At 43.6% G+C, this 23980-nt stretch overlaps 1 protein-coding gene across 5 annotated transcripts in view; it reads right to left on the reverse strand.

Moving 5' to 3' along the window:
- Sox5 (SRY (sex determining region Y)-box 5) overlaps positions 1-23980 on the reverse strand; it is a 953863-nt gene that overhangs the window by 736235 nt on the left and 193648 nt on the right. For 4 of the 5 annotated variants that reach the window (XM_011241582.2, XM_011241579.2, XM_011241577.2 and 1 more), the window contains exon 3: positions 23093-23164. The gene's annotated coding sequence lies outside the window, so the exon portion shown is untranslated. Of the gene's footprint in view, positions 1-23086; positions 23165-23980 lie in introns of all 5 variants that reach the window. The other variant, XM_011241578.2, reaches the window with a different exon arrangement.

Below are 23980 nucleotides of genomic sequence, written 5' to 3' on the forward strand. Positions count from 1 at the left end.
AGCTTTGGCTGATGTGTCATTCCTTTATGTATGCAGGCCTGCTTTTACTCAATCCAGACTTCAGGGTGGTCTGGGTGAGTGCTCAGTGATTGGAACATAGAGGGATGGGAGTCATGACCACACAAGGGCAAGGTTCTCAGAGTCTTCTAAATCACTGATGATCTGAGATAAGAACACTGAGAGGCGAGAAATTTACAAATGAAAACTCTGTCAGAATTCTGGCAGGCTAAACTTCAGGTAATAGGAAAGGAATAATATTACAAATGGGAATATACATGTCATGGGAAAAGCATGACACAGAATACAGAATGCCACCAGAAGGAGCCTGACCTCAGCTGAATATGGCAGGGTGCACTAGTTATACTCCAAAGCTTGTCAATTATTTTTAGTACTGCTATAGTAGATTGATTGCATCTCTAGACTAAGAAATAAAAATGTATTTATGGTGCCAAGCATGAGTCTTGTACATATTGTGGAATAGATAAATCAGGCTGATTGGCATATGCACAGTAAAACATCATTTCATGAGGACAACTTTTTTCTATTAATTTTTAAATGTGTGTTTGTATGGGTGTGCATGTGTGCATGCATGTGTAGACATGGCTGCATGCATGCATATAGAAGTCAGAGGAGGGTATTTGGTGTCCTGATCCATCACTCTTCCTATGAAACAGGGTCTCTAACTGAACTTGGGCTGATAACCAGAAAGCACACATTTTACTCCTGTCTCCATCTCTCATGAAACCAGAGTCACAGGCAGATCTACAGTGACAACCAATGTTGTACGTGGGTTCTGTGGATTGTGCTCCTGGAGACTTGAGACGTTTCTGCAGCAACAGAACAACTCCAAAGCTCTATCCTCTTAGCAAGCTTTAAGTGACACTCAGCACTGCTCAGCTTGATGATGGGTGACACCATCATTGTTGAGCACCGTGGAGTGTATGCAAACCCACACAAGGTAGCTCACCACATTTAAACTCTAGTAGATATATGTGGTATGTCCTGTGTCTCCTAATGCCACCATGAACAATCCAGAAGATCAAACCAGGCACAAGAGGAAATGACGCAGTCCGCACATGCAGCAATGCAAAGGTCAGGAGGCTGCAAGCATTATATAGCATTGTGCTCTGTAATAGAATTTTTAATAAAGAATGCAGTCTTGTGACTGACCCAGGGTCAAGTTACCCCAGCTAGTTTATCTTAGTTCTATTAAGCTGTCTGCTTACACAGAAGCCTACCCCACACCAACTAACTACTTATCTTAACTTTTGGTAAACTGCCTGCCTACAGAGAATCCCTCCCCAACCAACCAACTGCTTATTTTAACTTCTGTTAAACTGCCTGCTTACACACAACTGCCCCCCAACAACAAATTAACTGCTTATCTTAGCTTCTGTTAAGATGTCTGCTTGTGCATCCCTCCCCTGCTGCAGCTGCCAAGTGAGATACCAGGTTGTGGATTTTGCCTTCAAAAGCCCCCACTTTAAACACTTAATCCCACCCAGCTGAAATAAAGACTTAGAATTGTATATAAACTGTGTTTGGGTGGTCATTTCTCGTGGATTCCAGGTAACATTTTAGAGGTACCATTGAGAGCCCCAGAGACTAAACCCTGACATGTAAGGGCCCCAGAACCCCAGTAGTGATAAGGAGTATAGAAGCTGAAGAGGACTCCTGGGGGTTCACACCTTGTATTCCGGGCCCCTCTGACAGATGTCTGTGTCTGTGTCTGTGTCCGTGTCTGTGTCTGTGTCCGTGTCTGCTCTGTCTGTCTGTCTGTCTGTCTAAATCAGCCTATCACTTGCCCTTGTTATGGGAGGTAATGTGCAATGCCTGAGAACCCTTCTAAAGTGTTTCTAAAAGTATTGGGTATGCTTCTTGGATGGGGAGAGTTATGGTATTCATATGGTAGTCCTCAGGAAATCTACTCACTCTTTGTGAACTTTAGTGGTCCTCTTTCGAAGTGAGATGGCTTCCTGATATATCAGTGGATCTCTAGGTGATTATGCTACTGTTAGACCAAGGGGAATTCAAGAAGGGCCAGAAGAAATGATTCTCCTCAGCTGGAAGGCCAAGAAGCTGACTCTATCACATTTGGTTCCTTTCTCTCCCTGTACACGGTGAGCGATTCTGCCTATGGGGAGGACAGCAGACTTGGTCTGCGGCTGCAGGACGTTTGTCTCCCATGAGGGAAGTTCTGGGACCCCATTATGGACAAGGGGAAGGAGAGCGAGAAGAAAGTTCTCCCTGCCCCCATGTATAGTATATGTTTCCTTCTCCACCAGTGATTATATAATCGGAAGACCCAAAACCCTCCCTTTTCAGAGAAGCCACAGGCCTTTATCAGCCTATTGGAAACTGTTTTCTACACAAACCAACCAACTTGGAATGATTTTCAGCAGCTCCTAGTCAGCCTGTTCATGGCCAATGAGCCAGGCCGAATCCAGTTGGATTGGAGCCTGCATCCTCAGCTACATGGCTAACTACATCAAAGAGAGAATAAACTCAGTTCAGCTACTGGTCCTTTGGACTAAACATTCCCTCACCACTAGAACAGGATGGGTCAACAATTTGACTCATTCCATAGAGAGTGTAACAGGGCAAGACAGTACAGAGGTTCATCCATGTACTGTCGCTGAATTCATTTTAGGCTTCACTAGAACTTGATCTCTTTGAAGGGAAACCTCAAGGAAAACTACTCAACTCTACTCTAGGAATCCAAGGCCAAGATGTCATAGGCAGCTTATCTTAGCTTCTTTTAAACTGCTTGATTGTATAACACCCCCCGCCCCCGTCACCTGCCAAGAAAGATACCAGGATGTGGTTGTAGCCTTCAAAACTATAATTTGGTATATGTGGGTGCTATACTAAATACCTGAGTATAGTTCCAGCCAGTTGGAGGGGGCAGTAAAGACTTTCAGTTGGCTATAAACTGTATTTGAGTGGTTATCTCTGGTGTGCTCAACACAGCAGTCTAAACTAATGACTGACACATACAGTGTGGCTGTGGTAGTTTCCATGAGAAATGAACTCCTAGAGGCTGAGATAGGAACACTTGGTCCCCAGTTGGTGGCACTGTTTTGGGAGGTTTAGGTGGTGGAACCTCGATGGAGGGGGTGGCCTTCATGAGTCTATAGCTTTGCTTCACTTCCAGTTTACTCTGCTTCATGTTTATGGTCAAAGATGTGAGCTCACAGCTTCTTGCCTCTGTTCTTTCCACACCTCTGCCCCATGATGGACACTTATCCCACTAAGTCAAACTTAAACTTTCTTCTATACACTGCTGCTGGTCACGGTAGTTTATGATAGCCACAGAAAAGTAACATGTGTGTGTGTGTGTGTGTGTGTGTGTGTCTGTATGCACATGTATGTGTATGCATGTGTCTGTCCATGTGTGTTTCTTTGTGTGTATGCATGTGTATGTGCATGTGTGTGAAGTGTGTGAAGTATGTATGAATGTATGCATGTATATATATATATATATATATATATATATATATGTATATATATGCATATATGTGTGTGTGTGATGTGTGCATGTGTATGTGCATGAGTATGCATATGTGTGTACACATATGTGTGTGTACACATATGTGAGCAAGCATGTGTGTGGTGTGTATCTGTATGTGTGCATGTGTATGCATATGTGTATATACACATGTGTATATGCATGTATGTGGTGTGTGTCTGTGTGTGTGTGTATGTATGTGTCTGTGTGTATGCACATGTGTTTTTTGTGTGTGTGCACATGTGTGGATGTCTGTGTATATGGTATGTTTATGTGTGAGTGTGTATGTGCATGTGTGTGTGTGTGTGTATGTACGTGTGTTTCTGTGTGTGTATATATGTCTGTGTGTAACATATATGTGTATGTTGTTTCCTGTTAACTATCATAAACTGTACACAATTGTTTGTCCTTTCATGCTGCTGACACTAGCCTCCTTGCAAATGCTTGAATGAATACATTGTGCAATGGTCTCACAGTAGCTGGTGTCACTAGAAATGTTGCAATTGCATTATGTTGTATCCTATGGGACAATCTTCAGACATGCGGTCCATCAGTAGGTTGTTCATAATCACATAGGAAACACGGTCTCCAACTACAGCCGTTACAGTGTTCAAAAGGGTCATTAAACTCATGACTAGGCACACTTCAGCTGTGGCCTTTCCACTAAAGAAAATCAGGGGGTGAGGAAGAATTTCAACGATGAAATACACAGGTAACTTTCAATAGCTCTTGCACTGGGCACACACTTAAGGAAGACATATTGAAAGGATGACGTCTGCCACATGCATAATCATTTCAGTGCTGTATGTTAACCAGCCCCGCATGTGATGAGTCTGAATTTCCTGTCATGAACTTACACAGCTAGCAATGGTCAGTTTTGAGCAGAGGCAACTGTGTTTGCTGCCTGAAAAAGACCTTCGAAGCCCTGACCTCAGTGTCACTGGAGGACAGATGTCACACGGGCTCTCCCTACATTTCCTTTTTCTAACTTTCTGTGTACAATGACAGGAATGACCCCCTTCTCACAGGGCCACTAGCACAATGCACAGCTTCACTGCAGGCCTAAAGTCATGGGACCAGCTGACATATATGCCATAATATATATGACCACACACCGAAACACATGACACTATGAGCCAATTCCAGCCAGCCACAGCCAGTACAGGCAAGTATTGTGTCACGGGGTTGGAGTGTCAAGCCAATAGGCGGTCATTTCAAACTTGACATAGTTAAGTCGAGATGAAAACCTACCAAGCTAACTCATCTCTTAGGATTCTTCTCTAAGTGAGATGTGCATCTCGCATTGTTGAATCATTCCAGGAATAAGTGGGCTGGCTGCTGGTTAGCAATGAAGATGGATAAAGGCAGTAATCCTAAAATACAAAGAAAATACAGCCAAAAATAATGCTGGTGTCCTCTGAGCCTCCCTCCATGTTCACTGGCCCTGCTTAGGTACAGCCTCTCTGCCCCCAGACAGCCCAACTGCTGCTGCCGAGTGGTCATTAATCCCACATCTTTTAATATATTCAGCTCTTCCTTAACCCTCCACCCCATGTATGCATGTGTGTGATGCATGTGACATGTGTGACATGTGTGTGTATGTGTTATGTACAGATATCTTTGCTCAGTTACTTTTTAAAGCCTAGTTCTTTCCTCAAGATCTCTTTACTCTAGAAACTCCCATAATTCCTTTCATTTGAAAAAAATGGTAACATGATATGTAACAGGGATTTACCATTGCTCCGTGTGGAGTTCAATTATATTAAGTGTCTTCACGTTGTGAAACAATCTGCAGAAAGTTTGCATCTTGCAGATCCGAATCCCTGTGCCTGTTCAACCCAAGGCTTCTCCTCTTTCCCCCTAGACCGCACACCTCACAACCACATCTGGCTCCTGCCTCTGGGAGTCTAAGGACTCTCAGTGGGTCACATGTCAATCCATGCAGCATTGGTACTCCTGGAACAGGCCTGCTTCATCAGGCATAAAATCCTCAAGGTTCGCTCACAGTGACATCAAAGTCCTTAAGCCTTCCTGTCCTACTGTGTATACTCTAACCCTAGCTCACTAACCACTGTAGACCCAGCCTAGCCCAAGGCTTGGCCACAGTGGGCATGCAGTAAAATATTTGCTATATCCAGCAGTGATTGTTCAAATCTCCTAACTATGTAAGTGATAGTTACATTTTTGCAACACATTCCTACACCCTAAGCAGTGTTCAAAAAGGATGCGCCAGTAACTCCCGGCAAAGGGGAAGAAAGAGAGGGAAACTGAATCCTTCTCCCAGGAAGCAGGCGCAGATCACTGCCTGTTTCAGAGAGGGGAGGATTGGAGTGGCTTCAGGTACCACAATTGAAAGAACGTCTTAATTTCTTTCATTCTACTTAAAGTATCATTTCATTGTTATTAAAAATTGCTAATGTGAACTGAATGAACACTCCTCGGTTCTCAGCAGTCTAAACTGCTGAGGTAAGAAATTATAATGATCAGTTATTAGAGAGAAAGCCTTTGCATGAATACAAGGGGGAGTCTCAGGGCAGCGACTAGGTACTCTCTGTCTAACTATTGGGTAATTAATGCACTAAGAAAATAGCATGTACATATTGGAAACGAAGAGTTATGGATTATTTGCCCTTATTTTCTTTTAGTGGCAATTAAATTAAATATCTTTGATTTCTCACCTGTTACCATGGTTATTTGCAGGGATCCGGGTCATTAATGTCTTAAATGAAATAGTTATATGTAAAATTACAGCTCTCTCAACTTTGCAGAAGATTCTCCGGCCAGGGAAAGGGGAAGCTGTCAGCTAAAGGGAAGGGAGCTGTCTGCCAAGGGGGGCGGGGTTGGTAAGCCTCTGGGGTTTGCAGAATTCTCCTTCCTAGCTCCGCCCTGCTTCTCTACAGAAGCTCCGCCCCGCTTCTCTACAGAAGCTCCGCACCGCTTCTCTATAGAAGCTCCGCCCCGCTTCTCTACAGAAGCTCCGCCCCGCTTCTCTATAGAAGCTCCGCCCCGCTTCTCTATAGAAGCTCCGCCCCGCTTCTCTACAGAAGCTCCGCCCTGCTTCTCTACAGAAGCCTCAGATCTTGGGATTTTTGAGAAGCATGTGATTCCAGAAAAGAGAGTTATTTCCACCAGAGAAGACTCAATCCATGGTCTCCTCCTATTGTTCATCCTCCTTTATAAAAGTGAAATTAATGAGTTTCCTCTGTCTCATTATAAAAAGCTCTGGGAAAAGATGGTATGTTGATTACATGATGAGAAACCAATCCTGACTCCACTCATTGACCACACCTGCTATCTTACCTCACTCACTGATGCCCTGAAGTTTGGGCGTTGCGTTCACTGGACCCGGTGGGTTTGTGGGAAGATCACGGCCAGTGACTGTCTCTGTAGAGTCACAGCTGGTGCTGAGAAGAGTCCTGTAGTAAAACTCACTGCTCTACTTCGACAATTCTGTATCTTCTAGTACATTCCTCTATTCAGAGTCATTTCACACACATGTGCATTGGTTTCATTTAGCCAGTCAGCCGATTCTTGTCTGGACATTGATGTTGTGTCCCTCAGGACTTCATCTACTGACCTATTCTCTTGTTATTATTCACCTTCCCTGTTAATTATAAACAATTCATGTTAGTCTGGCTAAGGGCTTATCTATTTTGTTGATTTTCTCAAAGAACCAGCTCCTGGTTTGGATTCTTTGTATGGTTCTTTTTGTTTCCACTTGGTTGATTTTAGCCCTGATTTTCATTATTTCCTGCCGTCTACTCCTCTTGGGTGAATTTGCTTCTTTTTGTTCTAGAGCTTTCAGGTGTGCTGTCAAGCTGCTAGTGTGTGCTCTCTCCAGTTTCTGTTTGGAGGAATTCAGAGCTATGACTTTTCCTCTTATGACTGCTTTCATTGTGTCCCATAAGTTTGGGTATGTTATGGCTCCATTTTCATTAAACTAATAAGTGGATATTAGCCCAGAAGCCCAGAAGCCCAGAAGCTCAGAATACCCAAGATACAATTCACACACTACATGAAACTCAAGAAGAAGGAAGAACATAGTGTGGATAGTTCTATACATCTTTAGAAGGGGGTAACAAAACACCCATGGAAGGAGTTACAGAGACAAAGTGTGGAGCAGAGACTGAAGCAATGACCATCCAGAGACTGACCCACCTAGGGATCCATCCCATTTACAATCACCAAACCCAGACACTGTTGTGGATGCCAACAAGTGCTTACTGACAGGAGCCTGATATAGCTGTCTCCTGAGAGGCTCTGCCAGTGCCTCACAAACACAGAGGTGGATGCTCATAGCCATCCATTGGACTGATCATAGGGTCCCCAATGAAGGAGCTAGAGAAAGGACCCAAGGAGCTGAAGGGGTTTGCAGCCCCATAGGAGGAACAGCAATATGAACTAGCCAGTATCCCCAGAGCTCCCAGGGACTAAACCACCAACCAAAGAGCACACATGGTGGGAGTTATGGCTCCAGCTGCATATGCAGCAGAAGATGGCCTAGGCAGACATCAATAGTAGGAGAGGCCCTAGGTCCTGTGAAGGCTCTATGCCCCAGTGTGGGGGAATGGCAGGGCCAGGAAGTGGGTGTGGGTAGGTTGGTGAGCAGGGGGAAGGAGGAGGGGATGGAGGACAGTGTTTTTCAGAGGGGAAACCAGGAAAGGGGATAACATTTGAAATGTAAATAAAGAAAATAACCAATAAAAATAGGGTGTAGAGTTATAGTGGGAGATACCCAACACTGCCCTGTGGCCTATGCACACAAACACACACACACACAATCAAACACACACATGCACATACACACACACACATACATACATACATACACACACACACACACACACACACACACACACACACAACCAACTACTTTTTAAGAAGAAAATGCAAGACTCGATTCAGATAACAGAGCAGCCCAGAAAATCAAGTTACCTAACAGGAAATGATTGCCCTGAAGAGCTGCGTGGGTGACAACAGACTTTATGAGCCCACATCTCTTTTTTTCTTGAAAGGCAAGCTCATGAGTGCGTGCATACATGTGTATGTGTGTGTGCATGCATGTGTGCATGTGTGTTATACTGCATGTGCTGATATCTAAGTATTTCTGTGCATTTTTATGACTGTCTTGTAACTTCTCCCTCTGGTCTATTTGAACATTTTAAATAAAGTGATGGTAAATTAAAAACTTATGTATATACAATTTAGTGTAGTTCCTTAAAATTTTCAGACTCAACACCAGCAAACAAGTGGAGACACTCTTTCTCTAGCCAGTCCCTCCCAAACAGATGCCCTTTGGCCATTTTTGAGATAAGTTTTGTAAACACTAGTGATAGGACATGGCCTCTGAAGAATGGGCCACAGGAGAAGTCTACTGAAGCCTCATTTACAGGTGTGAGACCTTTGAACAAGGATCAAGGGAGAGCATATGGAATGGGGTTCTTCATGAATGTCTAGCTACTGAAGGAGAAAGGAATGTGGTCAGGGAACAGCAACATGCATGTTTGTACATATGCACATGTGTGTATGTATATGTGTACTCTACATGCATCTTAAAACATTTAGAAATCTCATTCATACAGTACAGGCATAAGATTTTAGAGTTCGAATAGAGTTGTATTGTAGATATCCTGTTCCTTCGATTTTGTGCCTGGCCTCAGATTTGATCGCCCAGTGGGTGATAGGAGTTGGTCATCACCCTCATTTCTGGTAAGTGCTTCAGAGTTCTTCCCAAGACAGTAGCAGTGTGGTCCTGATGCTGGCTGATAACTGGTCATAGCAGGGAGAGCAAGCACAAGTGTGAGCATGAAACATATCTCACACATACATGCGGGTCACCATCTCTGCAAACATCCATGCAGGCAAAGGGAAGCCAGGCATAAAAGTACATATTTTAAATTTTTTTCCAGGTAACTTGATGACTGGCAAGATTAAAAGTATGCTGTGTAAGCCAGAGATGTGCCACAGGCCATCTTTCCTGACTTAGACTACAGATCAAAAGTTTAAAATGGAAATCTTAAATGGTGCATTTTTCTAGTTAAACACTTTCAGTTCCTCAGGTAATGAAATGTGTCCACTCTGGAAAACAGCCATTGCCTGTGTCAAGTCAGAGGCCCTCAATCCAGGATTTGACCACGAGGTGACAGACAAGAGACTTTTCTATTTCTAAGGACAAACAACTTATTTCCAGTTCAAAAAAGATTCATTATAAATACTTCCCTTTTGTAACATACAACTAACTTCCTTGGGTGTGTTGAACATTTCTCAAAATTCAGAACAGTTTAATAATCCTAAAGGCAAAATGTCAGGAGTAAGCATGTCATCTCTCTCTCTCTCTCTCTCTCTCTCTCTCTCTCTCTCTCTCTCTCTCTCTCTCGTGTGTGTGTGTGTGTGTGTGTGTGTGTGTGTGTGCACATGTGCACTTAAAGAAGAAAGTAATGGACTCAAATCAGGTTTGGCACATTCTTTGATCACTTTAAGACACTTAGAAGGATTAAAACGGGCTATTTTAGATACAAGAGTGAGCATTTTATGTAAACAGCATTAACGTTACATTTTCTAAAGAATATAAACAAGATAATAAACTTCAGAAATCAAGAAAAATAGAGGATCATCCATCTAACAGAACGTCATCCCGTAAGCATCAATAACCCAGCAGAATTCGTGAGAGAAACTGCCTAGATCAAAGCTCAGGGAAGCAGGGGCAGAGACACTAGGGAAGGCAGGGGAGGGGTGTGTGATGGGAGCTAGGCTGCCAACACATCTGACTGCAGAGAGATGGATGCCATGAGGTATTTTCATCTGGCTGACCATCCTGCCACAGAATCTGCAAAAGTGTCCCTGTTTCTTTTCTCTTAGATTCCAAAGCACCTTTCTCTCCCTTTGTTCTTCTTCTTCATCTTCCCCTTCGTCCCCCTCTTCTTCCTACTCCCTCTCCTCCTCCCCCTCCTCCTCCTCCCCCCCTCCTCCTCCCCCTCCTCCTCCTCCTGAGCTCTCATTCTCTCTTGGTGGCCATTAACCACACTGACAGTTTGACAGGCTGAAATAAGGAAATAAAACACTTAAACATTGTTTCCTGATGTATGCATTCATCTCTTCTGCCAAACACAGATATTAAGGAGATATGTCACCCTCCAGTCAACTCGGCTCACTGGAAGCCCAGGCCCGGGTCTGAAACTCAGCGCACCTCTGTCCCTGCCAGGAGCGTGTGTAAGGGATTCCTGTTCCCACAAACCCTTCCCTCATCATTTGCTGTTGAATAATCCTGAGCTGTGAGTTAGATTACGGCGCAAAACCTGGTTGTGTTCCAAAGTTGTTTGTTTTTTAACAGCAGATGTCAGTTTTATTTTTTTCAAGTTTCGAATTATTGAGCCATGGCTAATGAATATCTGCTACTGTCTAAATACTACACACTCCATAGCCAATGGAGACTGGTTTATTTTTCAAAGATTTCTAAAATGTATGTGTGCACATGTGCACATAGTCACACCCATGCACATACAAATACAGAAACACATGGAAGCCAGAAGAGGGCATCCCATCCCCTGAAGCAGTAGTTACAGGTGTTTGTGTGCCGTACGACATGGGTTCTGGGATATAGGTGTGGGTGTTCTGCAAGACCAACAAGCACTCTTAACCTATTATTAACTCTCCAGCCCCAGTTGTAGTGTTTAAAAATGAGGCACACTATAATCTAAACAGTGACTCTCTGGAATGATCCAGTAGCAAGACAAAAAGGCCACGTCCCTGCAACCTCTGCCAGACCGTCAGGAACGGATACTTCCTCTATGCTTGCCTATGCACGGCAAGTACTGTCAGGGTTTATAGGTCAGACCGCAGCAAGTAACCATTTACTATTTCAGAGTTCTGGATTATATCTTGAGAGATGAGTAGGTGCCAGGCAAAGATGGAGGGCAATGGATAACCTCCCTAGGTTCTCTGCCTTTCTCTATCCCCAGTCACATGAAGGAGAAAGCTCAAGGTGAAAGGCATAAGTATAAGTATATATATATACCCAGACAGGGGAAGCTGGCCAGCAGGCTTGCCCCAGCTGTGAGTCTTCACGGCTTTTATATGTTGCTGCTCACTACCAGCCTTGCAGCAGCGAACATGTTCTATGGAAGGTGTGAAAGAGAATCCATGTACACTCTGATTCCCCATGAACTCATGGTCTAGAAGACCCTTCCCAGCCCTGAGCCATGGAGAGGGCAAAGTGGCAATGTTGTACCCGATGGAGGGTCTTACTGTTTGACCCTGGAGGGGTCCCACCCAGCGCCCAGCTTCTGAGTTTTACTTTTCCCCAGCTCATGAGTGCGTTGGGAGACTGGACAGGCATCCTGGCTTACAGATGCAGACACTCGGGGTGGGACTCCGACGGCCCTTCCCCGCTGCCTTGCTTCTGGTCCACTATGGTATGATCTTACTCCAGCTGCCATGAATTGCACTGTTCTGTGTTGTCCTTCCCACCATCGTATCCTGAAACTGTGAGCCTGGCAAGCCCTTTCTTCTTCTAGTCGTCTCTGTCAGGAAATTTGACTAGAGCAACACTAACTAGCATGTAACAATAGATAAAACACAATGGCTGCAGGAGGAGTCTCAGCACATCCAGTCGCCAACTGGGAATGCACAACTTCACTGAGTTAACTTGACACAAAGTACAGTCACCTGAGAGGAGATTCTAAGGAGGGGCTGTCTACATTGGGTTGCCCTGTGGGTAGGTCCATGGGGGGGGGGGTTGTCTTAAGGAAGGTAACAAATATGGAAAGACATAGCCCATGGTGGGTAGCACCATCCTGTAGGCTGGTACAACAGTGCGGAAGCAAAGCTGAGCCCAGGCAAGTGAGCACACACAGGGCTCTCTCCCTGCTGCTGTGGATGTGATATGCCCAAGGTGGTTTAAGTTTCTGCTATATCGACTCTCCCAGGGTGAGCTGTGTAACCTGGAATTGAAAGCTGGCATGAACCTCTTTTATCCTGGAAATGTTTGTGTCAGGGCATTTTATCACAGCAACAGATATGAAACTACCACAGTCAAGAGCATGCTTTCAAGACTGTCCCCATGTGTGTCATACAGTGGGAGCCCAGTGAATCCTCCTTGGAAGGATGAGCAGGGACCTTGTGATAAGCAGCGGTGACTGACTCGCTCTCCAAAGGATGCTTTTTAAAATTCTTTACTCGTGTAATCACCTATATTCTTGAGGCCATCAACAAGACAGATGAGACATCCATATACACATGAACACCTCAATGATACTAAATGCAGCCACAAATAAATGACAAAACTGCTTAGAACGGAGGGTTAATTTCCACTCATAAGTGGCCTGTTTTGTAGACTGACAGACAGCAGTGTTGATCAGATTAATCACAAGAATAATGCACAGCAAAAACAAAAAAGGCCTCTATGCTGTTGTGTTTGCTCTTTTACCTAAAGTATTCCCAAAGCAAATATTAAGTAATTCCATTTGAAGGCTAGTGTGGACATTGCAAGTTAGGTCCCTTTACAATAAACTCATAAGCAGTTTGTTTAATCAAGTGTTATCTACAATTATTACTTACAGGAATAAATGCTAGGAACACTCCACAGTTACCTTTGGTGGTAGGGTGGAATTTTTGTCTCTCTTTTACAGAGTTAAAAACTGAGGCACCGAAATAATATCTTGGGTGTGGAATCACCCAAGCTCACTAAGGGCTAAAACCTAAAAATGGTTCCATTCTGACTCCAGAGGATGTTTACTTGGGGTCAAAACTCTCACATCTTTCACAGTGCATTTCTCCTTGGTAGTGGACTTTAAACACAGCTCTTACATGTCAATATAACATGCAACATGCAATCTCGGTGACTTGACTTACAATTGTACAGATGATAATATAGCTTTATTTAGGCACGATTATTTAAGGCCATCTCCAGGAAGGTGTATAATGTACTGTGAGCACACCCCTCTTACATCTCTCTCCTCTCCTGTTAGACCGCTTTGTTCTTCCCTCCGTGTCATCAGCATGTACATTTATCATGCAACTCTACTCTCTAGGGCCCACACGTGAGAGAAAATATGGGATCATGCCTTTCTAGATGGTCTTGATTCCGTAGATTGCATCTAGTTGCAAATGACCTGACTTCATTCTTCATCCCTCTGTAGTTGGACACCTAGGTAAGTTGCATAACTTAGCCGTTGTGAGAAGTCCTGCAGCACATATCGATGTGCAAAGATCTTCATGATCACACAGCCGTGAAAAGGCTATGGAGTAGGCCATGTGGCCTATCCTGATTACAGGATGAGAGAGTTGTGTGAGGTCCAGGATGGAGAATGCCCCTAGATCTGCTCCTCCTGCAGTGGGAAGCTTGGCAGAGGGGTTTTCACCATTTTGCTGACGTCAGCCTTGCTTTGATCTTATTGGCTGTTCTCTCACATGACACAACTCAGCACGGAAGAGGCAGAACTCTTCTTGCTGTACCTTAGCCATGCAATGCGGGGGCAGTGTGAGGGACTACACTTCTAAGCATGTACTTTCTCCATCACAACCCAGTGTATTCCTGTAGGCTCTCCTGACTTTACGGAATCAGGGGACACTCCCACATTTACATGCTCTCAATTCTGCTAAACTTGTTCAACATGTATTTCATCAAGAGATGGAAAAGAGCAAAGCTCTCTTGTCTTCGGACCAGAAGGCCAAGACAACACCATGCATTTCCCAGCCCAGAGGCAGGAAGACATTAGAGTCATCTAGAAACAAATGCTTGCCTCCTTTGACGACATTTACATCTTTCCTCAATCGTAGACTCACAACTAGAATTTCCACTGATAGTATAACATAGACTTTTTTCTAATAATATAGAAAAGAAGGTGATGAGGCAAAGATGGAACAGGTTAGTGGAACTGCATGGAAACAAGAAGACAGGGACAAAAGCAGGAGGGGAGAGGAAGGAAAGGGAAAAAGGTGAGGGGAGCAGCAAGGAAGTGTAAAACTAATAATAATAATAATAATAATAATAATAATAATAATAATAATAAACCAGGAATTCAGTTTCATCTTATCCATGCCCTTTTGTAAAGCTAGGGTTGTACTTTAAGGCAAAATCCCCTCTTTCAGTACTCAGTGGTCTTTTATTGCTGTGTAACTTCCTCTTCAAATAGGTTAATTACAGAGGCAATTAGGCTAGCTTCACACAGGATGTCACTATTCCCTAACATAAATAGCGCGAAAACACATGTTCTAGGCAAAGAAAAATATCTGTAAGGACCAAGGTCCAGAACGCAATGGAATTCTGACCTCTAAGGTGCTGCGAGGCTAACTCTGAGGTTGAGTTTCTCTGCCGTCAAGCCTGCTTGCTGAGTGTGCGCGCCTTCTGTGTTTTGTTTGCATAGACGTCCTCTTTGTGAACGAGGAGGGGGTGTGCTTAAATTACCACAACTCACAAAGCAAGAGAAATCGTGGGATGGAGTAGCCGAGCAGAAGCGAGTGGAGTAAGCACTGTCTTATTAACAAGGCAAACAGACAGCTAGAACTGAAGGGGCAAACTCTATTATTAGTTTACACAAATGCTCTCATCCCACGGCCTCCTGCGTGTTTCCTGTGCTGTTTTACATACTCATTTTGGAAGTGAGTGGCTGCTGAGGTTCTGACAAGGTATTTAACAGCACCAAGAAGTTGTTAAAACGGCTTTCTTTTTTAAATCAGGATGTAGGGAGCTCTAGGCAGAAGGGTCCAATCTTGGTGTTAAATGCAGCATAACAGTGCCTTCCAAATGAGCCCAAGACCCCTGAACACTAATTATTGCTTGCTTGCTTCGCAAACCAAAGTGATATATGCCTCTTCAAGGGAACACAATGGTGAGTCGCATATCCAGTGCCTATTCCCAGAAGCCATGTCAGCCTTCCTGATGGTGGCCATAAGGATGATGAGAACAGAAAGAGCGCATGACACTAGACACGTGTGGTTCGGGAACTGAGTTGGGTCCCTATGGTCACCGTGAAAGCAAGGTCTGAAGTCAAATCCTCCGATTCATGAACACATGGCTTTCTCCTTTTCAAACATCATGGATCAGTCTATTGGTGTTAAGTGGACATCTCAAGAAGCATAAGCTATTTGTCCAGTATAGCCTGAGTATGTAGTGCAAATTCTATGGCCCACTGCCTTCCTTTCCGTGTGAAATACTCAGCTCACAAGTCAGCCCATGAGTGAATCAGTCTTCAAGCTGCTCTGCCCGGATTTGAATACGACTCTGTCTTTTCAGAGCATTCGACCTGTGACAAATTCTGCACACACTTTTCCTCTGCTTCTATGCTTTCTGTTGAAAATAAAACAGACGTACTGATGCTACCTGCTTCGTGGAGTGATTAGTAAGTTGGAAACTGAATCACACACAAAAACTGTCACTGAGGTTAGGCACTGGGGAGACGTCAAGGACAGCTGCCTCAAGTGTCCTGCTGTGAAGAATGATGGCCAACATGTGTGTGTACACACAGGCGTGTGCATGTATGCACACATTTAAATTGTGTTTTTTTTCTTTATTAGAAAGCAGAACTTTTTTCTAATAAGTGATAAGTTATGATCATCAAGTAATACGTTTAAGTGGTAGTTAAAATCCTACAGAAAAAGTGAAACCTGAAGCGGTCTATAGCCTAGAGTCTTCCCACAGTTTGACTGATATAAGATCCTCTCGGGGATGTTAACCCACGCCTACCTGAGTGTGGAACAGCTGAGCGAGTCTTGAGTGGACTCTGTCCTACTCCGGGTGCACAGAGTCAATCCTGAAGACAGACAGACAGACAGACAGCAAATGGAAAGCCCCCTTCCACAAGCTGAGGGTTGCCACGGGGAACTTCACAGATAAGTTTTTGCCCACAGAGCAGTGGCTGGGCAGCTTCTGTTCCACCTTTCAGCCCCATTTCCTCCAGAGGGTTTGATAGTGGGTGGTTAAATCAACGAAGTCAGTAGGCAAATCAGTTGTTTTGACTACACTGCCTGCAAATACGGAGTTGCATGCATGTGCATACCTTCTGCCATGGATGCTCTAGAAGGCTGCTGTAGAACTGATAAAGGAGCTTTTCCCTACAGTGCCTTCAAGGGAAGAGACAAATAAATGATGCCTGTGATTGCAGGTCACACACACACCATGAATTCAGCCTTATCATCTTCCCATTCAGGGATGTCCTGCTGAGATTTTAGCTAGGATACCTCTAGGCTTTTGAATTACTGATTTTGTATTTCTGGCCACTACAACAAACCAATTTGGACACACTTTGTGGGTAACCAGATCAATAGTGTAGACATTAATTCTTAAGGGGTCATGGGGGAAGGGACGCGACTAGAACAGTTGGCCTGTAAAGTAGACTAGAAAAATCACTAGGAGAACCACAGACAGTGAACATAACCGGTTCCTTCACAGCCCGCTGCTTTTTGCACAGATTGAAGCAGAGGGCAATTCAGATCAGCTCTGATGGAGACTCAGCACCAGGTGAGCAAGAAGCAGCAAGGAGTATGGCTAGTGTGTGCCCTCTAATTCAGCATCTTAAAGGAAGGCCATGCTGATCAACCACAGGGATCATAAATGACCAACCAGAAAGTGGGGGGAGTGCTCAGTGGTAGAGGACTTGCCTAGATTGAGTGACCGACCTCCTGATTGCAATCTCAGTACTGGGACTGAGAGGAAATAAAACAGCCACCTCTAGAATGGTGGCACTTCTCTCAGATTCTCTAGGAGCTCAGAAAGATCATGGTCAATTGAGATACCACAGCGAATAAAAGGCAAGTGTTAGCATTCAGACATGATCCAAGCAGTAAGATGTCATGAGCCCCCCATAAAATCAGGGAAGCTGAGAATTCTCAGTCTCAGTCACAAAAAAAATCAAATTATGATATCTACTGTATGCTAAATCAAAACATACCAGAATAGACCGTTGTCCAACTGTTTGCAGTTACAACACTGTTATTTCTTTTGTTCATATTTAATGTTATTGAAAGGATGGAAACCTGCCTTGAGAAGGATCCCATGCAGCCCTGATGATTGTACTCCATGTTTTCTTCAGTTTGCTTTACCCCTCTCCCCGTTGTCTTTCTCATTCATCTGTCGACGTTATCAGGCACAAGTAATAACCATTCACCTTAACTTCTAGCACATAGCCCTCCAGTTCCCTCGTACCCCCTCCCTCCTCCTTTGCTGTCACCTGTGGAGTCTGGCCAGGAGTCATGCCAGAGAGAAGCCTCCCAGCCCCCGTTCGTTTGCTGTTTGAATGCCTCTGTGTATATCCAAGGCTTACTTCAGTGACCATTTACAATATTGAGTCAAAGAGAGCAGGTTAGAATAGTCAGCACTTCTAAGCCAACTGGCTACATGGAACAAAATATATGGCCAGGGGCAGAATTTACAGCAATAACGTTTATGTATTGTGTTACTCCTAGGACGATCCAATTTATAAAGTGCCTATTGTGTATACATAAGGCGCGACTGTAAATCACTACATTAAACAGTGTCAACTCTCAATACACAAGTTTCCCCCTAAATTCTGCACACTGGGATTGATGAAGGGTTTTCTTCTTAATGAAAACATGCTGAGAGAGAGAGAGAGAGAGAGAGAGAGAGAGAGAGAGAGAGAGGAAGGAAGGAAGGAAGGAAGGAAGGAAGGAAGGAAGGAAGGAAGGAAGGAAGGAGAGAAAGAAAGAAAGAAAGAAAGAAAGAAAGAAAGAAAGAAAGAAAGAAAGAAAGAGAGAGAGAAAGAAAGAAGAGAGAGAAAGGAAGGAAGAAAAAAGAAAGAAAGAAGAGAGAGAGAAAGGAAGGAAGGAAGGAAAGAAGAAAGAAAGAAAGAGAGAGAGAAAGGAAGGAAGAAAAAAGAAAGAAAGAAGAGAGAGAGAAAGGAAGGAAGGAAAGAAGAAAGAAAGAAAGAAAGAAAGAAAGAAAGAAAGAGAGAAAGAGAGAGAAAGAAAGAAAGAAAGAAGAGAGAGAAAGGAAGGAAGAAGAAAGAAAGAAGAGAGAGAGAGAAAGGAAGGAAAGAAGAAAGAAAGAAAGAAAGAAAGAAAGAAAGAAAGAAAGAAAGAGAAAGAAAGAAAGAGACAGGACCCTGATATAGCTGTCTCTTGTGAGATTATGCTGGGGCCTGGCAAACACAGAAGTGGATGCTCACAGTCAGCTATTGAATAAATCACAGGACCCCCAATGGAGGAGCTAGAGTACCCAAGGAGCTGAGGGGAACTGCAACTCTATGGGTGGAACAACAATATGAACTAACCAGTACCCCCCCACCCCCACCCCGGGAGCTCGTGTCCCTAGCTGCATATGTATCAGAGGATGGCCTGGTTGGCCATCAGTGGAAAGAGAGGCCCATTGGTCGTGCAGACTTTATATGCCTCAGTGCAGGGGAACATCAGGGCTGGGAAATGGGAGTGGGTGGGTGGGGGAGTGGTGGGGAAGGGTGTAGGGGACTTTTGGGATAGCACTGGAGATGTGAATGAAGAAAGTACTTAATTTAAAAAAAGAACTTAAGAGAAAGAAAGAAAGAAAGAAAGAAAGAAAGAAAGAAAGAAAGAAGGAAGGAAGGAAGGAAGGAAGGAAGGAAGGAAGGAAGGAAGGAAGGAAGGAAGGAAGGAAGACAAAAAGGAAACCATTTCAGATCCGTGCTGGGGGAACGCATCCCCATGTACAGGAGGGGGTGTCTGCTGTATGACTTAGACACCTTTGAAACATCTCTGGTGAATATTAACCTTCTCAGCAAGAGAGAAATGTCCACAGCATAAGCTGGGGATGTGGCAGGAACTTGAGTCTGACACCAACATTAGCCTTGTGTTCTTTCATCCTCAGTGGAGAACAAATCTAAAATAAACGGACAGGGAAAACCTCTTTTTGGCATCTGTTAGTCCACATTGATCTACAGGCCCTCGAAACCCCGAGAAATGAAGCATTATTGATCTCTCACAAAGTGATTTCACTATGCTCTGACTCACAATGAAGACCCAAAGCCCCATCAGTGGCTAAAACCTATCAAGACTTGTGAATGAAGGACTAAGAGAAGAGCTTGCTGAGCAAGCCGGAGGGCCCAGCTAAAGCCACATGCAGTGGTGTATACAGTAGTGTGCACAGTCACTCCAGGGGGACAGGAGAAGCACTACAGGCTCCTGGGCCAGGTAGCCTGCTAGACACAGCAGGAAACAATAAAGCGACCCTATCTAAAATAAGATAAAATGTTGTCCTCTGACCTCCGTGCCATGTATATAACAGTACACACTCACACAAATGCACACACACACACACACACACACACACACATGCACGCACACACATATCTTGAAGTGAAACTCTAATGCATGCACACATTTTCTCTGAAATTCTAGTCCACAACTTACTCAGAATGCAAATCTCCTGAAACCTAAGCTCTCAGGTGTGGATTAAAATAATTCTGTTTCCCTATGTGTTCCTTAGAATCACTCACAGGGGACAAGCTGTGAGGCCGTCCAGGCTGCTGAACTGGGCGACGTTTAGAAAAGCGTGAAGCAGTCTGCGCCTCTTCTCTTCCATTTAGACAGGGCAAAGGGCATGCGCTTTCTTCCTCCTCCACCCACAGCCTTCAAATATCTTTTGACTTGTTTGAGACAAAATGATGAAAAGCTTTAGCATTTTTTTATAGGTTAGAATAGCCTTCTGTCTCTTACAAAAGCTCATTTCTCCACACACGATGGATGACTGACACGTCCATAGAGAAAAGCAACTCCCTATCTTGGTTAAAGTTAAACTAAAGTCGAAAAGCAGGAAAAGGAATGTATATTTAAAAAAACAATCTGTGCTCGATTCTGAATGGATGAACAACCCACCGCTTTCCAGACCCAGGGAGCTGCACAGTGAGGAAGGTGGGGAGGGTGTGGAGAGTCAAGCTATGCAAGAGTGACTGAGACACACAGACTTCCTGACTGAACCAAGAACCTGCTGCATGACTCAGTATTTCGGGGGCAGTTGTTTCTGTTTTTAATTTGCTCAATAATCTGAAAAGTCCAATATCCCGTGGTTTTTGTTGGAAGGCTCTGAAACCTAGTCCTCTCTCCTAATTGGTGGGGTTTGGTAGCATTGATAACCAATTTGGGACTTTCTTCCTAACCAAGTCTATCAACCTCAAGGACTGAGTTCAGTCATCAGTAGAAGATTCTGGAAAGATCTGGCTAAAGATCTCCAGTCATGAGGAAGGGAGCCCAGTTCAGAAGATTTCTGTCCAGGAAGAGAATAGAACAGTGACATGGTGAGACTTTCTTCTTCAAACAAATTGATTCCTCAGCGAATCAAGAAAATCGCAAGCCAAGTCCTTATGAATCCACTCAGAGATAATTGGAGAAATAAATATCATCACAGAACCTAGAGGTCACAGGCTTATCTAGACTACTCTGCAGTGAGCCAGAGGAATTCTCCTATCTGTGCCTCACAAGTGCTGAGAGCATAGCCATGTGCCACACTCAGCTTTTACAGGGTCACCAGGAATCGGAACGGGAACCCCATTCTTGCTTGGCAGACACTTTTACCCAAGTAGGCATCTTCCCATCTCTCAGAGTGAGTTTCCAGGCAGTGAACCCTCATGTTTACCATGCAGCATCCAGGAAGCCTTTTATTCCAAAACCCTTCCACTGAAATGCAGTCCCGACGCCTTGTCTACAGACAAGGTGAGACTGATGTTACTCTGTGCATCAAGAGAGATGCCTGTCTGCATGGCTTCTGGGGGAGAGGGTGTCTATTCCTTGGTGGATGATACTGTTGCAGAAACACTACAGCCACCATCTTGCCATCAAAAGATGCCAGCAACTGTCTGTGTGCGTTATGTGGCTAAGAGATAGAGAGGAATGGGATCCAGTTATAATAGTTCAATTCAGAATTTAGCTTTGCCCCTTACTTTTCACTTTTATTAATAAGTAACACGTGTGTGAACGTGCCACACTTTAACCATCTCCCAAATGTTTGTGTCACTGACTCCTGTTTAATGTTACCTGGCTATCTCTTCTTATCTTCCCTATTGGCCCACCCTTAACCCATCCATGTTGCCAAAACCACACACTATACACTGCTTCTGAAGTCACTATTGAGTCTTTTTCCCTTCCATAGTATACACAATGTATTTTCACATATCAGAAAAGGAGAGGTAAGGAGTCAGGTAGAGAGAAAAACAGCACTTAAAAGGAGGATTCCAATATAAAGCCCATTTCCTATGTTTCATGAGGAATGACACAGACGGCTAATTTATTTGGACACATACAAAAATATGTTTTTGCTAAACCAATATATGTAGTGTAGATTAGCAAGAATAATATGCATGCATTCCGATTTCAATTCTGACTGCACTTGGCTGACATAATTATGATATGCCGAAAAGTAACGGCCAGGGTTTAAAGCATTTGGCCCTTTCCTTTGAGCGGGATCTATAAATGCCAAGAGGAAGTATTTTAGATTAAGTGAATAGATTAATAAACATCCTTGGGATGTCTATCGTTAAGGCTGATTTATTTCCTATGGCAGCAGTAACTCAAAGAAATGCCACAATATTCCAAAAATATTGCATGTTGCTGTCTCCACCATGCAACGTAATGACACCATGTGAGAGTGACGCTATCCATGGTCTTCCACAGCACTAATTATTCACAACAGTCAACAGATACTAAACCACTTGAGTTTACGTGGGCACCAGCACGGGAACCACTCATATTTATAACGCTGACAAATGGCCTTTCATTTGCAAATTTATAGTGTAGCCATAATTTCTTGAGGGAACTGAGAGTTTCATTCAAAAAAATTGCCACAACATTTATCTATGCAAGGATGATGGATATGGCCTGTGAAATTAAATGCTTTTAAAAATTAAAATCATAACGCCAAGGAAAACGATGTGTTCCATCCTGCATTCTCACACATTTAAGTAATGACCACTCTCAGTGCTTACAAGGCTTGACCCAGACAGTGAGTTTGCTAATGAGTACTAACTGTATCCAAGCATGCTGTTGGTAAAGCTGTACGAGGGACTACTACACATTCCCAATGTGAATTACTCGTTTCATCTTCTGATTCTGAGCTCCTGTTTTAAGCTATGCAATTCAACTATATGAGTAAAACAGTGTGTTCCTTAATTGCTTCGTTGTGTTTAGGTCTTAACCCTATTGTATACAGCAAACTATTATAGTTATATCATAATACCAAAGTAAACATATACTTTCATTGAAAAATATCAAAATATAAAGGGAAAACATTTCCTGGGATAATCAATAAGAAGAATGATTGTCAATGCATGAAGAATAAAGGGCAGTGCTAGGTGACATCTCTTCCCTGCCTTCCTTTACAAATATGTATAAAGACTTTCCAAGCACAATGATGTGTATGTGTGTGTGTAGAAATTTTTTCACAAGTTAGTAAAATTTGATCCTGAGTTTGATCATTTAATAAAATTATGTAAATGGCAATTGATCAATAACTTGTCTCTCTTTAACATTAACTACATCAGTCCCAAACCCATGGTTCCAAATGGTGGCAAAGCACTTGAGCAGAACACTTCGTACATGAAGAAGAGTTTTCCTGCTTAACCCCAGCACGGTAGCATCAGTCACTCTGGCAGCTTTACATACCCTTACCGGCTTGCTAGCTCCTTGTGGGCAGGAACAGCCTCATCATCATCTTTGGGTCAACAGCATCCAGTACAGCACCTGGAACATACACACAGCCCGTGAATGTGCTTGAATGCACTCTGTGCTGACTGGCTTCTACTGGAAGGTACTGATCAATGACGTAACCATTCTTCCATGCAAAATGCCTTATTAAAACAGCCCACCTCCTCACAACTTCGGGACAACTTTACTGTGAACATTTAATCCTCAACAATAATGGTTTCCAAATCTTCATTCTAGTTTTATGATAGCCTTTGTGTTTAATATTTTTTTTATTCTTTAAGAATTGCAAGCAAGTATACAGTATTTGGATCATATTGCCCCAACTTACTCACATCTACTCCTGCCACAATCGCCTCAGTGCTCCACACCAAACATCAACCCCTATTTATTACCTACTGAGTCCAAAACTAGTAAGACCTAAATATGCATGGATGTGAAGCTATCTACTAGACCATAATGTTGACGAACATTCTAGATCACATCTGGAACTAACTAAAACCCAAACTGCTGAGAACAACTCAGTTATTTTCTTGGTTGGATCCTTTTAGGTAAGAAAAGTCATGCTATAGCTAGATCACTCGAGGTGGGAAGATCTGCCCATAACCTGGGCCATGCCTTCAGGGGTCACCTATATGAAGAACATGAACATGCCTTCAGGGGTCACCTATATGAAGAACATGAAGAAGGAAACTCTCGCTCTTTGCCTGCTTGCCCTCACTTTTGGTGGCAAGTTCACTCTCTTACTGGCTTCCGAGCTTACTGATTCTGGATGCTGGCACATACTGAAGACCATCTAAGATAGTCAGCCTCATGGACTGAACAATTTTGGGGTTGTTTGGCTTTCCGTAAGAA

Source organism: Mus musculus, chromosome 6 (genome assembly GCF_000001635.26).
Source record: "Mus musculus strain C57BL/6J chromosome 6, GRCm38.p6 C57BL/6J".
Classification (NCBI taxonomy): Eukaryota; Metazoa; Chordata; class Mammalia; order Rodentia; family Muridae; genus Mus; species Mus musculus.